This window comes from Erpetoichthys calabaricus, chromosome 2 (genome assembly GCF_900747795.2).
Source record: "Erpetoichthys calabaricus chromosome 2, fErpCal1.3, whole genome shotgun sequence".
In the NCBI taxonomy this organism is placed as follows: domain Eukaryota; kingdom Metazoa; phylum Chordata; class Cladistia; order Polypteriformes; family Polypteridae; genus Erpetoichthys; species Erpetoichthys calabaricus.
Window position 1 is genome coordinate 123694468 of NC_041395.2, and position 14620 is coordinate 123709087.

Below are 14620 nucleotides of genomic sequence, written 5' to 3' on the forward strand. Positions count from 1 at the left end.
GTTATTTGTTAATTATGTACTCTTTAAAGTGGTCTCCATTCTTTAAACATTATAGGTAGAGTCCCAGTTGGCAGGGTTACCTTGGTGTCAAAGGTGCTGGGTCCTGCTTTGGCTTTATATTTGAGTTAGAAATAGAGGCCCAGCAGTGGATCATTGAGTTTGTGTAGGATTTTACTGTAAGTATTGTTGCTGTTGATTTTCTGGTTTATTGGATTTGTTTTGTCTTTGTTTTTGGCTATTGCTATCAGATTTTTGGATTGGGGCTAGCTCACGTTGCCTTTCAGGAAAATCCTTTTTGCTTTATTTTTGCCCTTTTGTTGTTTTTATTCTTTTTTCAATAAATATGTTTATTTATAGTGTTACTTTGTGAGACTTTAGAGCTTAAATTATACTATTTAAATGTTCTACTTTTCTAATAATGTAACTGCGTATTTATTTTGTTTTTATATGGTATTTATTCATTATTATTCTTGCCGAATTTTAAATGTTTTTCTTTAATTATAACTATGCCAGTCATATCTTGTAAAGCATATTGAACTACATCCTGTGTAGAAAAATGTGCTATAGAAGCAAATATTGTTGTTGTTACATGCTGGAGTGTCATAGTTTCTGTCTGTTTGATATATTTTGATAACTTGTGGGCCTAAATCTGCAGATGGTAGTTGGGGACTGTCTGCTTTGAGGTGAAGTTATATCTAGGTAGGTCAGTGAAATTCCTGTCCTGCTCTGTGGGTCTTTCAGGGGCCTCACACCCCCATTACTCAACACCCAGCTTCAGGAGACCCCAAATGAAGTAAACTCTTTATGCGCTCCCCTCATCTTGTTACCCATCTTCTCATCATTTTCCGGTTCAATGCTACTGGGCTGCTCAGTGCAGCTCTTTTTATGTTACTCCACCACACGTGGCTCTGGCCCCTTCAGATTCAACACAGCTTGTTTCTTCACATATATTTTACATGGAATATCCACAGCTATTGTTAAATTAAGCTCAGTTCACATCTTAAACAATCAACATACGCTAAAATTATAAATAAAATCACAAGTAAATACTGAAACAGGAATGTTGAGCATTTACTGCAAAGATTGCTTCACAACTTCTTCCTGAACTGTTGAAACAAAGTCAGTGGGAATTGGATGGACGAGTGCTTATGTTGTGCTCAAGTTAAGTGAGTGAAGTGTTCAAAAAACTTTTCATCTAAGTCCAAAACACAGCATAGTTCAGTTGAGGGGATGATGCTCCCTTTTGCCCTCCACTTGTGGCACTGGTCCTGGGCCTTACATAGTCAGCCATTAGGCTGAAAAAACAAAGGCTGTGTTGCATCATTCAGAGAGGCAATATTAGTGTTGTTACCAAAATCATTCTTTCCTCTGAAAATATGTACTTTATTGAAAATGATTTTATCAGGGTCATGCTTCTTGAATTAAACATAATTATAATTCCTAGTTTTATTGTGGATTGCAGTACATGCATAGAATTCTAAGAATTACATATTTTTGTTTGTTTACATGAAATGACTGATAAATAGCATTGGAAGAATCTCAGCTTATGACATTTTGCTCTGGGAATACAGACAGATTGATAGCACTTTAGAACACAGTCTGTAGTTTTTCAGCTCCATCAACGAAGAGCCTGTGACTAGAATAAATAAAAATATCAAAGGCATTCCCTTTGGTGAGTTACTAGTAACCTTTAATATTCCATCCACCATTTCATTTATTTTCCAATCCTGACTAGTCTACTTCAGGGTCATGAGGACCAAGACCTATTCCAGCAAGCAAGAACCAGCTCTGAATGGGTGACTGTTAAATGCAGGTACTTTGTCCCAATTATTGTAGATGAAAATAATTTCTTAATCAAATTGGATTAAATCAAACCTTTGTTTAAATGGGAAACTTATATTGGCTTTCACTAATAATAGGCTTTTGTACATGGAACTGATGCATCCTATCCAAAATAGGATTCTGTCTTGCATGGTGCCTAGTAGGTAATAAAAAGTCAAACAAAATGACACCTTTACTAGTTAGCTGAAAATATTACAATATGCAATCTTTTGAGGCAACTCAGGCCTCTTCTTCAAGTTGTTATCTAGGAGGATAAGAAAAGGAATTGTTGGCTAATTTTACTGCATGATAGCATATTCATGTTAAAGCGTTAACTCTTTATGGAACAGTGTGGCAGAATCTTTTCACTTTCGTACATTAATTCAGTCCATGGCTGCCTTCCACTCCTTTTCTGAAATGTTGAGTTAGATCCACTGTACTCTGTGATCTTTGAAAGGAAGGGACTTTAAAATGTTTTTATATATTACAGAAATGCTGTCTGAGTCCTCAAGACTGATCAATATTTCTTCAAGAATAGAAGTAGGTGGGAGGTGAAGAAAATTGGGCAGATTTTGTTTAGCAAAGTTTCTAATTTGGAGGTAGTGGAAGAATTGCGTTGATGGAATTTTAAATTTGAAGTGTAATTGTTTGTAGGATGCAAAGTCGTTATCTACGTTCAAATCTCTAAGTAATTTAATCCCGTATGTTTTCCAGACATGCAAAACTGCATACGTTTGAGAGGGTGGAAAAAGGTGGTTATCATTCAGAAGTGCCACAGATAAAAGCTTCTCTATCTTGAAGTACTTCCTACATTGGTTCCATATTCTGAGTGAATGAAGCACAATTGGGTTGTTAGTATATCGACGATAACTAATATTTACTGGGATATAAAGCAAGGAATATACTGATGTACTGCAAGATTTATTTCTATAGTGGACCAAGCCTGTGTATGTTCATTTATTTGTGTCAATGTCCAGGTTTTTATAGCTTGTATATTTGCCACCCCGTAATAAAACTGAAAGTAAGTTAGAGACATGCCACCTTCTGCCTTAGGTCTTTGTAGGGTCACCCTTTGGATGCATGGATATTTTGAATTCCAAATAAATGAGGTTATGGTTGAATCTACTGTCTTAAAAAATGATTTGTTAATGTATATGGGAATGCTTTGAAATATAACAAGAAACTTAGGAAGGATATTCATCTTGACAATGTTATTCCAGCTAAAGTGACATGGAGGGTAGACCATCTATGCAAGTCTTGCTTAAATTTTACCATGCAAACAGCAAAATTTTGTTGATAAAGAGCTTTATATTTACTTGCGATGTTTACCCCTAGGTATTTAAACTGATCTGCGATGATAAAAGTGAAGGTGTCCAATCTAATATTGTGAGCTAGAGAGTTCACTGGAAAGAGCACACTTTTATTCAAATTAATTTTGAGTCCAGAAATCGTATGAAATTCTGCTAGTGCTGTTAGGACTGCAGGCACAGTATTTTGTGGATCTGATATATTCAGTACCATATCATCTGCATATAGTGATATTTTCTGTTCAAGTCCTTCTCTGATAGTCACCTTTATCTCATAAGCATTTCAAAAGTGAACTGTTACTGGCTCAAATAGCAGTGGGGACAGAGGGCATCTTTGTCTAGAACTACTTTCTAATTTGAAGTAGTCTGAAGGAATTGAGTGAATTTTAAGTTGCTTAATTAATTATCAGTTTTGCCTTCGGCTTTATCGGTAATTCCTCAAATAATATGGCAAGGCTCCTACTTTATTTACCTTCATTTTCTCTGTTGTAGGAGGGGGGACTCAAGCCTTTAAACTTATATCAAGGTAACTGAGGCACATTCATTTTTAGGAACAGAATCTTCTTCTTCTTTTGGCTGCTCCTGTTAGGGGTTGCCACAGCGGATCATCTTCTTCCATATCTTTCTGTCCTCTGCATCTTGTTCTGTTACACCCATCACCTGCATGTCCTCTCTCACCACATCCATACACTTTCGCTTAGGCCTTCCTCTTTTCCTCTTCCCTGGCAGCTCTATCTTTAGCATCCTTCTCCTAGTATACCCAGCATCTCTCTTCTGCACATGTCCAAACCAACGCAATCTCGCCTCTCTGACTTTGTCTCCCAACCGTCCAACTTGAGCTGACCCTGTAATGTACTCATTTCTAATCTTATCTATCCTCGTCACACCCAGTGTGAATCTTTGCATTTTTAACTCTGCTATCTCCTGCTTTCTGGTCAGTGCCACCGTCTCCAACCCATATAACAATGCTGGTCTCACTACCGTTCTGTAGACCTTCCCTTTCACTCTTGCTGATACCCGTCTGTCACAAATTACTCCTGACACTCTTCTCCACCCATTCCACCCTGCCTGCACTCTCTTTTTCACCTCTCTCCACAATACCCATTACTCTGTACTGTTGATCCCAAGTATTTAAACTCATCCACCTTCGCCAACTCTACTCCTTGCATCCTCACCATTCCACTGACCTCCCTCTCATTTACACACATGTATTCTGTCTTGTTCCTACTGACCTTCATTCCTCTCCTCTCTAGAGCATATCTCCACCTCTCCAGGGTCTCCTCAACCTGCTCCCTACTATCGCTACAGATCACAATGTCATCAGCAAACATTATAGTCCACAGGGACTCCTGTCTAATCTCGTCTGTCAACCTGTCCATCACCATTGCAAATAAGAAACGGCTCAGAGCTGATCCCTGATGTAATGCCACCTCCAACTTGAATGCATCTGTCACTCCTACCGCAGACCTCGCCACTGTCACACTTCCCTCGTACATATCCTGTACAACTCTTACATACTTCTCTGCCACTCCCGACTTCCTCATACAATACCACAGCTCCTCTCAAGGCACCCTGTCTTATGCTTTCTCCAGGTCCACAAAGACGCAATGCAACTCCTTCTGGCCTTCTCTAAATTTCTCAAACAACATCCTCAGAGCAAACATTGCATCTGTGGTGCTCTTTCTTGGCATGAAACCATACTGCTGCTCATTAATCATCACCTCACTTCTTAACCAGCTTCCACTACTCTTTCCCATTACTTCATGCTGTGGCTCATCAATTGTATTCCCCTGTAGTTACTGCAGTCCTGCACATCCCCCTTATTCTTAAATATCGGCACCAGTACACTTCTTCTCCAGTCCTCTCACTTTCCAAGATTCAATTAAACAATCTGGTTAAAAACTCCACTGCCATCTCTCCTAAACACCTCCATGCTTCCATAGGTGTGTCATCTGGACCAATGGCCTTTCCATTTTTCATCTTCTTCATAACTGTCCTTACTTCCTCCTTGCTAATCCGTTGCACTTCCTGATTCACTATCTCCACATCATCAAACCTTTTCTCTCTCTTGTTCTCTTCATTCATCAGCCTCTCAAAGTACTCTTTCCATCTGCTCAACACACTCTCCTCACTTGCAAGTATGTTTCCATCTTTATCCTTTATCACCCTAATCTGCTGCACATCTTTCCGGTCCCTCTGTCTAGCCAATCGGTACAGGTCCTTTTCTCCCTCCTTAGTGTCCAACCTCTCGTACAGCTCATCATACGCCTTTTCTTTAGCCTTCACCACCTCTCTCTTCACCTTGTGCCTTATCTCCTTGTACTCTTGTCTACATTCTGCATCTCTCTGACTATCCCACTTCTTCTTTGCCATCCTCTTCCTCTGTATACTCTCCTGTATTTCCTCATTCCACCACCAGGCTTCCTTTTCCTCCTTCCTCTTTCCAGATGTCACATCAAGCTCCCTTCTTGCTGTCACCCTTACTACATCAGCTGTAGTTTCCCAGCTGTCTGGTAACTCTTCACTGCCACCCAGTGCCTGTCTTACCTCCTCTCTAAACTCAACCTTGCAGTCTTCCTTTTTCAACTTCCACCATTTGATCCTTGGCTCTGCCCTCACTCTTTTCCTCTTCTTGATCTGCAACGTCATCATACAGACCACCATCCTATGCTGCTTAACTACACTTTCCCCTGCCACTACTTTGCAGTCTTCAATCTCCTTCAGATCAACTCTTCTGCATAGGATTTAATCTACCTGTGTGCATCTTCCTCCACTCTTGTACATAACCCTATGTTCCTCCGTCTTCTTAAAACAAGTATTCACCACAGCCCAGTCCATCCTTTTGACAAAATCCACTATCCTCTGACCTTCTTCATTCCTCTCCTTGACACCATACCTACCCATCACCTCCTCGTCCCCTTCACCACCATGCCCATTGAAATCCGCTCCAATCACCACAATGTAATAATAATAATAATACATTTTATTTATATAGCGCCTTTCCCATGCTCAAGGCACTTACAGAATATAATAAAGAACAGCAGAATATACAGTATATAGCATTGAACAAACCAGATAAATAAATAAAGAAGATTGAGACAGTAAATTCTGAAAAAAACAGACAACATAATTGATGGTCTAGCACACACATACAGGTTACATTGGCATCTTGACAGAGACGTAAACTGAGAGAAAGGTAATAAAGTCAAGTACAGCTAAAAGCCTTCCTGAACAGATGAGTTTTGAGTTGTTTTTTAAAAGAATTCATGGAGTCAGCTGACCTGATTAATTTTGGTAGGTCATTCCAGAGTCTGGGGCGCTATACAGCTGAAGGCCCTGTCACCCATAGAGTGTAGATTAGTGAGGGGCACAACAAGATTACCAGAATCAGAGGACCTTAGTGGGCGGGCAGGCACATAGTGATGGAGGAGGTCACTGATGTAGTTTGGTGCGAGGTTATTTAAAGCTTTGTAGGTTATTAGTAGGATTTTATATTCGATTCTGTAGGACACAGGGAGCCAGTGAAGACGGAGCAGGATGGGTGTGATGTGCTCGCTGCTGCTGGTTCGAGTAAGGACTCTTGCAGCTGAGTTTTGAATAAGCTGGAGCTGTGATATAAGATTAGAAGGGGCACCTGCCAGTAGGGAATTACAATAATCGATGCGGGATGTGATAAAAGCATGGACAAGTTTCTCAGCATTAGAGAAGGAGAGGAAGGAGCGAACATGGGATATGTTACGGAGGTGAAAGTAAGAAAGTTTCTTAATGTGATTTATGTGGGTGGAATAAGTGAGGGAGGAATCAAAAATGACACCAAGATTTTTTACAGTAGAGGCAGGTCTGATGAGATCACTGCCAAGATGGACTGGGAAGGAGCTCATTTTATTAAGTTGCATTTTAGTCCCAATTTGCAGGAGTTCAGTTTTATTGCAATTTAATTTTAAAGAGTTCTGCTCCATCCAGGTTTTAATTTCACTAAGGCAGGTTGTGAGCTGAGAAAGCTCTGATGAAGTTCCACTTTTAACATTGAAGTAGAGCTGGGTATCATCTGCATAAAAATGATAACCCAATCCATAACTACGGATAATATGGCCAAGGGGAAGCATACAGAAAAGCAGAGGACCAAGGACAGAGCCCTGAGGGACTCCTTGTGTGACTGGCACGGAGTTGGATCTGCTGTTGCCAAGACTAACAAACTCTTGCCTATCAGTCAGATAGGACTTGAACCACTGGAGGGCAGTGCCAGAGATACCCAGCATGTTCTCCATTCTGGACAGTAGGATGTCATGTCTAACAGTGTCAAATGCTGCACTGAGGTCTAACAGAATTAATATGCTAGTTTGTCCAGAGTCTGCTGCCATAAGCAAATCATTGGTTACCCGTAGCAGAGCAGTTTCACAGCTGTGCCGTGCCCTGAATCCAGACTGAAAGGGTTCCATCAAATTATTAGAGGTTAGGTAATTGGTGAGTTGGGAAGCTACAACACGCTCAAGAACTTTTGACAGGAAAGGTAAGTGGGAAATAGGCCGGAAATTGTTAAGATTGTCAGCATCAAGGCCAGACTTTTTTAACATTGGGGTTACAGAAGCAATTTTAAAAGTGAGCGGCACGGAGCCAGTGTCAAGGGATGAGTTTATTATTGTTGTAACAGTCGGGATTATGGCATGAAGGCAGGATTTAAGTAGTGTGGTGGGGATGGGGTCCAGTACACAAGTAGTCGGCCTCATCTTACAAAGCAGGTTATTAACAAACGCAGAAGTGACTGGTGAGAACTTAGAGAAGGAGCTGGATGGAGTGGGAAAACAGGGAGAGATATAAACAGATGATATATTTATGTTAGTTGAATTATTTAGATCTTTAATTTTGTTACGGAAAAAGTGGAGGAATTCCTCACAGACTTCAGTAGAAGAGGTAGCTGGACCAGATGCGGGTTCGAGTAGTTTATTAACTACAGAGAACAAAACCCTTGGGTTATCATGGCCACTTTCTATTATTCTGCCATAATGGGTGTTCTTGGCAGAAGTTAGTGCTTCTCTGTAAGCTCTTTGGTGGTCAGAGAAAGCCTGGATGTGCACGGTGAGGCCAGTCTTACGTGACATTCTCTCAAGGCGTCGGCCAGCTGCTTTCATAGATCGCAATTCTGAGTTATACCAAGGAGCTGAGCGCTTAAAGGAAACCTCCTTATGTTTTAAAGGAGCTGTTTTATCTAATGCTGAGTGAAGGGCTGTGTTATAATAGTCAACAAAACTATCTAGTGTTGGTGGAATAGGTGCAGACAGTAAAAGATCAGAAATGGATCCAGAAAGGATAGAGGGACAGATATTTTTAAGGTTTCTGTAAGAAATTTGTCGTTTACAGGTAAGAGGTGGGAGAGGTAATGAGACAGTGAAAAATACTGCTTTATGGTCAGAGAGTCCCAAATCAGTGCTGTAAATGTTGGCAACAGATAGTCCAGAAGTGCAGATCAGGTCCAATATATGACCGCCAGAATGGGTTGGAAAATCAACATGTTGTGTCAAGTCAAAACAGTCCAGTAAGGACAGGAATTCATTTCTCAGTTTAGATGTAGTAATGTCAATATGGATGTTGAAATCACCAAGAAGCATAATTCTCTGAGAGTAAGAGCTTAGGTGGGTCAAAAGTTCAATCAGATCGGATAAGAAGGATGCATTGTATTTTGGGGGACGATAGAGAACAATAAGTGAGACAGGACCTGATTCCGTTATTAGTTTAAGAGCCAGGCACTCAAAAGACAATGGGCAGTCAATTGGGATTCTTTTAATGTTTAAGTCTTCTCTGATAATTACTGCCAGCCCGCCTCCTTGTCTTGAGCTGCGAGGCTCTGAGTGGAAAGTGAAACCAATTGGAGTCACCTCTGTGAGAGACGCAAATTCGTTTGGTTTTTGCCAAGTCTCCGTTAAACACAGAATATCAAGTTTGGTGTCAGTGATGAGTTCTGACAGCACCAATGCTTTGCCATTAAGAGACTTCGAGTTAAACAGTGCAACATTACATAATGAGGCTTCTTTCTGCACAGAGCCGCAATCAGGGTTTATTTCCACATAATGCAAATTTGGCACACCGACAATTCTATTTCCAGGGTCATGAGAAGGACGGCGTATTCCTGAGCAAATGCTGCCGGTGGTCTTTTCATTCGCGGCCCGGCGGTGGCGGCGACCTGACCCGCGATGTATATATTTCGGGCGCTGCAAAATACCAGCGTCCTTTAGGATGTTGCAGTCAGACCATTTGCTCTGGACAAACTGTTTAATAAGAAGGAGTTTGTCATGAGAGTATTTTAGCATGATACTGGGCAATACTTATCTGAATAGCAGTGGAGAAGCAGCACAGCACAGCGGAACCGGTAGGACAGGCGGGTGTGGTAGAGTAGGTGAGCGGCGATAGCAAAGTAGCAGAAAGCATAGCATGAGGAGGTAGCAGGAGTTGGAGGTTCCAATACACAGCCACAAACTGTAACGCTTGGTAATTTCAGGCGTGATCGTCCCGGAGCCAAAAGCCAGATTAGTATGAATATCAGATCAGTTCCCAGTCGTAGAGTATTGTAAGATGAAACGGGAGCAGATCAGCAAAGCGAATTTAATATAATCATGGAGACAGATCATCCCGAGGTCCTAGATTGCCAGGCACAAAGAAATGCTTGTAGGTTCTCGTCCCGTGATCCACAGACTCAGCTGTTCCCAGTCAAAGTAAAGTCCATAAAATCTGTAAATATAAGCCAAATCCATATAATTCGAGTCAGCTGTATCCACGAACTATACGTACAATAAAAGAAATAAAACAAACGTAAGAAAGTGTAGAATTAGGCGAATTTTGCGAAAAGTGTTGTTTACAGGGAGGAGCGGCAACAACATGCGTGCGCCAGCGTCCCCTCACCTGTTTAATGAAAACAGGTACACTGTTCATCACTTCATCCAACTCTTCGTTCTCACCCACTGCACACCCAACCTGCAGTGCAAATGCACTAACAACATTCATCATTACACCTCCGATTTCCAGCTTCATAATCATTAATCTGCCTGACACTCTTTTCACCTCCAAAACACTCTTGACATACTGTTCCTTCAGAATAACTCCTACCCCATTTCTCCTCCCATTGACACCATGATAGAACAATTTGAATCCACCTCCGATCCACCTGGCCTTACTCCCCTTCCATTTAGTCTCTTGCACGCAGAATACATCAACCTTCCTTCTCTCCATCATGTCTGCTAGCTCTCTCCCCTTACCAGTCATACTGCCAACATTCAAAGTTCCTACCCTCAGTTCCACTTTCTTTACTTTCCTCCTCTCCTCCTGCCCCTGAAAACGTCTCCCTCCTCTTCTTCTCCGTCTTCTTCTTCGGCCAACAGTACCCCAATTTCTGCCAGCACCCTGTTGGCTAACAGTACTGGTGGCGGTCGTAGTTAACCCAGGGCTCGACTGATCCCGTATGGAAATTTGTATTGTTGTCCTCATATTGCTTTGGCAAAATTTTACACCGGATGCCCTTCCTGACTTAACCCTCCCCATTTATCCAGGCTTGGGACTGGCACGAAGAAACACACTGGTTTGTGCATCCCCTGTGGCTGGGTTTTTTTTAGGAACAGAATAATATGATTTATTGATAAACACAAGGATTATAGAAATATGATAAATACATATATATATTGACATAAAAGAGTGAATGCAGACAGACTACAGAGACAAACATATAACATATAGGCTGGCTGTTTACTGGTATTGAGAGTTCTGCTTTATCTTGGCACAGTTTTATGATACCAAGTCTTTATGGATGAAGCCCAATGTTGTGTGAACTTGTTGCTTTGTTGTTGGTCTAGGTTCAAGTAGAAGATTTTGAGTGCGCTCTTTCTCTTTGCTGCATGATTTGTGTCAGTGCTGTGCTGCTATTTCCTCAGCTTGCCCTCTGCTGTCTTTTGATGCTTCAAAGGGAAAAGGCATTACTCATTCTGGCCCAAGAATTTAGATGCTGAAGTTCCCTTCTTGAAGTAATGGCTTTTCAGCCTCATCTGACTACTGACGCACAGCTTTGTCTTGACAGACTGAGCCTCAGCTTCTGGTCCACAAAACGGAGAGCTTGTCAGCTTCGGCTCTCCAAGGAAGAGCAGCTTACAACTTTTAGTTTGAGAGAAGATTTTAGAGTCATCTAGGATTCACTAAAGAATTTCAGTGAGTGTGTTCAATTCACAGTTTCTCTCTGCTTATCCCGATTCTCCTTATTTCATTTTGCTTGTTTCCTTTGAGGGATGGGGTGCATGTGGTTTGTGGCTTTAAAGCAAGGTTGAGCCTTCTCTTAATTGGATTAAACTCACTTCCAGTAACAAAATCAGTGTCTTCTAATTGACAAGCTATTTTCTCCATCCTAGTTGTCATCCCTTAAATTATAGGTCTTTGTTCTCACTTCAGGCCAGTTTGTGCATTTTGGCTCAAGAGCTTTGCAGAGGAACCTTTGGAGAGATGTCAGGTCACCTCTGATTTACACCTTTGTTACCAGATGAGTCCAGGCAGATTCTAGTACAAGCTGAAGTTCACTTAGTTTGGAATGTACTGTAAGTGGGGAAAGGTGCACCTGGATGCCTGCATCCATGCTAAATCTGCTTTTTTTAATATGCCTGATGTGCTACTAAAACCTCTTAGAAAAGGTAATGTCCACATTGTCTGTTAGATTGGATTCTAAAAAAAACATGGTACCCTTTAGTTGGTGTTTTGTATTCCTCCTCTGTGCTTACTCTGTTAGATGTGCCTAAAAAACGTCCTGATATTAAAAATACCATATGCAAATCAAGATATATAGTGAAAGCACATTCAGGAATGGAGTAAGGAAACACTGCTTAACATAAATGCTTGTGAGAGTCTGAAAGAAGCTACAATGTCATGTAGTTGAAGCGAAAATCTTGATGAGGTATTTGAACAATTTATTTGTTAGTTAACAAAATTAACCCAATGGCCTAAATGGCATGCAGCTGTTTGTAAGATTAACATTTTCTTATAATAATAAGAACATAAGCTAACTCTTTAATTATTCACCATGTAGAAGCCTCAATTTCTATTTTTTTAAAAATGAGTAATGCCATTTAGTATTTGAGGAGCCTGTAACAAGAACTCTACAATATGCTGCTCTTTTCAGTTTTTTAGAAATAAATCATAAAAAGGCTTGAAGATCATGCTTTAACTTAGAATAACCTTTCATTTTGTGCTTGATACAGAATTTTTTGATAAACTTTCTCTATCTATCATTACATATATTTTTGAATGATCTAGGAGAAGGTTATGGAGGCCGCAGGTGAATTAAAGAGGTTGGTTTTCCTCTTCCCCAAAAGAACAAATTTAGTTCTACCTGGGGATTGTTTTAAGTGTTATGGCTTGTAATGCTTGAGCCACATATTCTTAGTTCAGGGTGTTGTTTCAGCTATTGCTGTTAGCCTCATTATCTACTTCAGTCCACCCTTAAAAAGGTAAGAGTGAACTAATTAATTCACAACTAAATGCATCAGTTTAATAAAGGATGAAGTTATGAAATATTTGTCTTTACTAAAGATGTCATTGGGTACTCCATACATATATTTTTGTAAAATAAAAAAAATCATAAGGCAATACATAGCTGGCAATAGTGATGTTTATTTGCTATTCTTAACCTATTTAAAGGTTCAAGTTCTTGAGATCCTAAAATTCAAAGGGGTCAGGGCTTTAACTGCATGGTCTACTAGGTAATCCTATAAGCCAGACAGACCCTTAGAATATTCTGTCTAAACAGATCAATGACACTGCTGGCTTATAGATTTAAAAAAAAAGCAGAAAAGTCCAGGCGGATATCTGTAATAGTAAATATCCTGTCAGCAAAGACTGATAGATTTACACGTTCTTCCCATATTCACCTAAAAATTCATTTTAATCATGTATAGTTATTCAGGCTATAAAAACATTTATGGAGAAAGACTGTTCCCTTATTTTATTAAGATGCAACATACTGTGTCTTAAATTTTGCTTTAGTTAAAAATTTGCAAAACATCACATATTACAAAATGACACCACTGCATTTTAGATCATTATAAATGCATATCTATTCTAAAAATAAATAAATTGTAACTTCTTAAATGAATAAAATAATTTATTTGAAAGGTAAACTTTATTTTAGTATTTAAGATACAAACATGTTTCAATAAAATATGTATGCCTTACACACATGCTGTCACTTCTTGTTGCAATCTACAAACTATAGTACAGTATGAATTATAAATGTTTTCATGGGAAGTTTAAGATGTGTATAGTGTTATTTGACATGATTGTCAACCAGCTATAAGAGAGCCACATTAATAATATAATAAATCTCTAGTATTTCATCTCGTGATAGCTTGCTTTTCAGATGTCAGCTTCTGATCCTTTTCAGATTTGAATGTGTACATATGCAGCCAAATATTATTGCGTTGCAAACGTTGTTAGGTAATTGTTGTAGAGCCGTGACTCTGGCCACAGAAATTTTTGTATCAGAGACTTACAAAAAGCATTTTGTAAATGATGCAATGTAACAGCATGAGGAAATTCTGTGATTTAAAGGTAGGCAAGGACTGTTGGCATCCAGATTGACACAGTATTATAGATATATTGATTAAAGGTTCTTCTCAAATCAGACATTATAGAGTAACCTTCTGTACAGCAAGGATGGTCAGGGATTAAAAATTGACAGTGGACTTTTCTCCAGACTGGCCAATCACAAATTGCCAGATACCAATCATTCTTACACCGCACCCCTGCCACTCCAGCATAAACATAACATTCTCTATTGATTTGTAAGTAAGTACTCATTGACATAAACAGACAGGCTGTGCAGATGCTGCATTTAGCTGAACCAAAAATTCAAAATGTGTGAGGATCTAACACATGCAATTATGTTTTATTCATAACTAAACCTCTGCTCACTGCATACTAACTAGTTGTAAAACCACTACACCTGTGTTTGAAAGTTGTAAAATAAAGCATGAAACAGTTCATATCTTTGTGTACTTAGGTCTACACTGATCCTGTTGCAGCCCACTGTGCAAATATCACTAATTTTCCTTAGATGTTGCTGCCGATTATTGGAATGATATATATATATATTTTTTTACCTTAGTTTTTTGATGTGTCTCCTTTCCATTTTTAATGAAACTTTTTCAAAATCTCCTCCCATGCATGTCTTTGCTTCATTCTTCTTTGGCATGGTTAAGCTGTTAGGTAGATAGAATTTTGTTTGTCCTCAGGGGGAAATTTGTCATATATACATACTGTATTATGGTCTGAAAACACATCAGACTGACTAAAAAGGGAGGAAATTTACAAAGAAAGAACAGTCACAGTAAGGCCATATGTAGATATATTGCTATTGGTATACGTCACTGCTGATCTCCTTGTACACGTCGTGAAGCTGAGCACACCACGGGGTAGAAAATTGCACCAGGTTGTAGAAGATGTGAAAGATCACATTAAAGGATCACAGT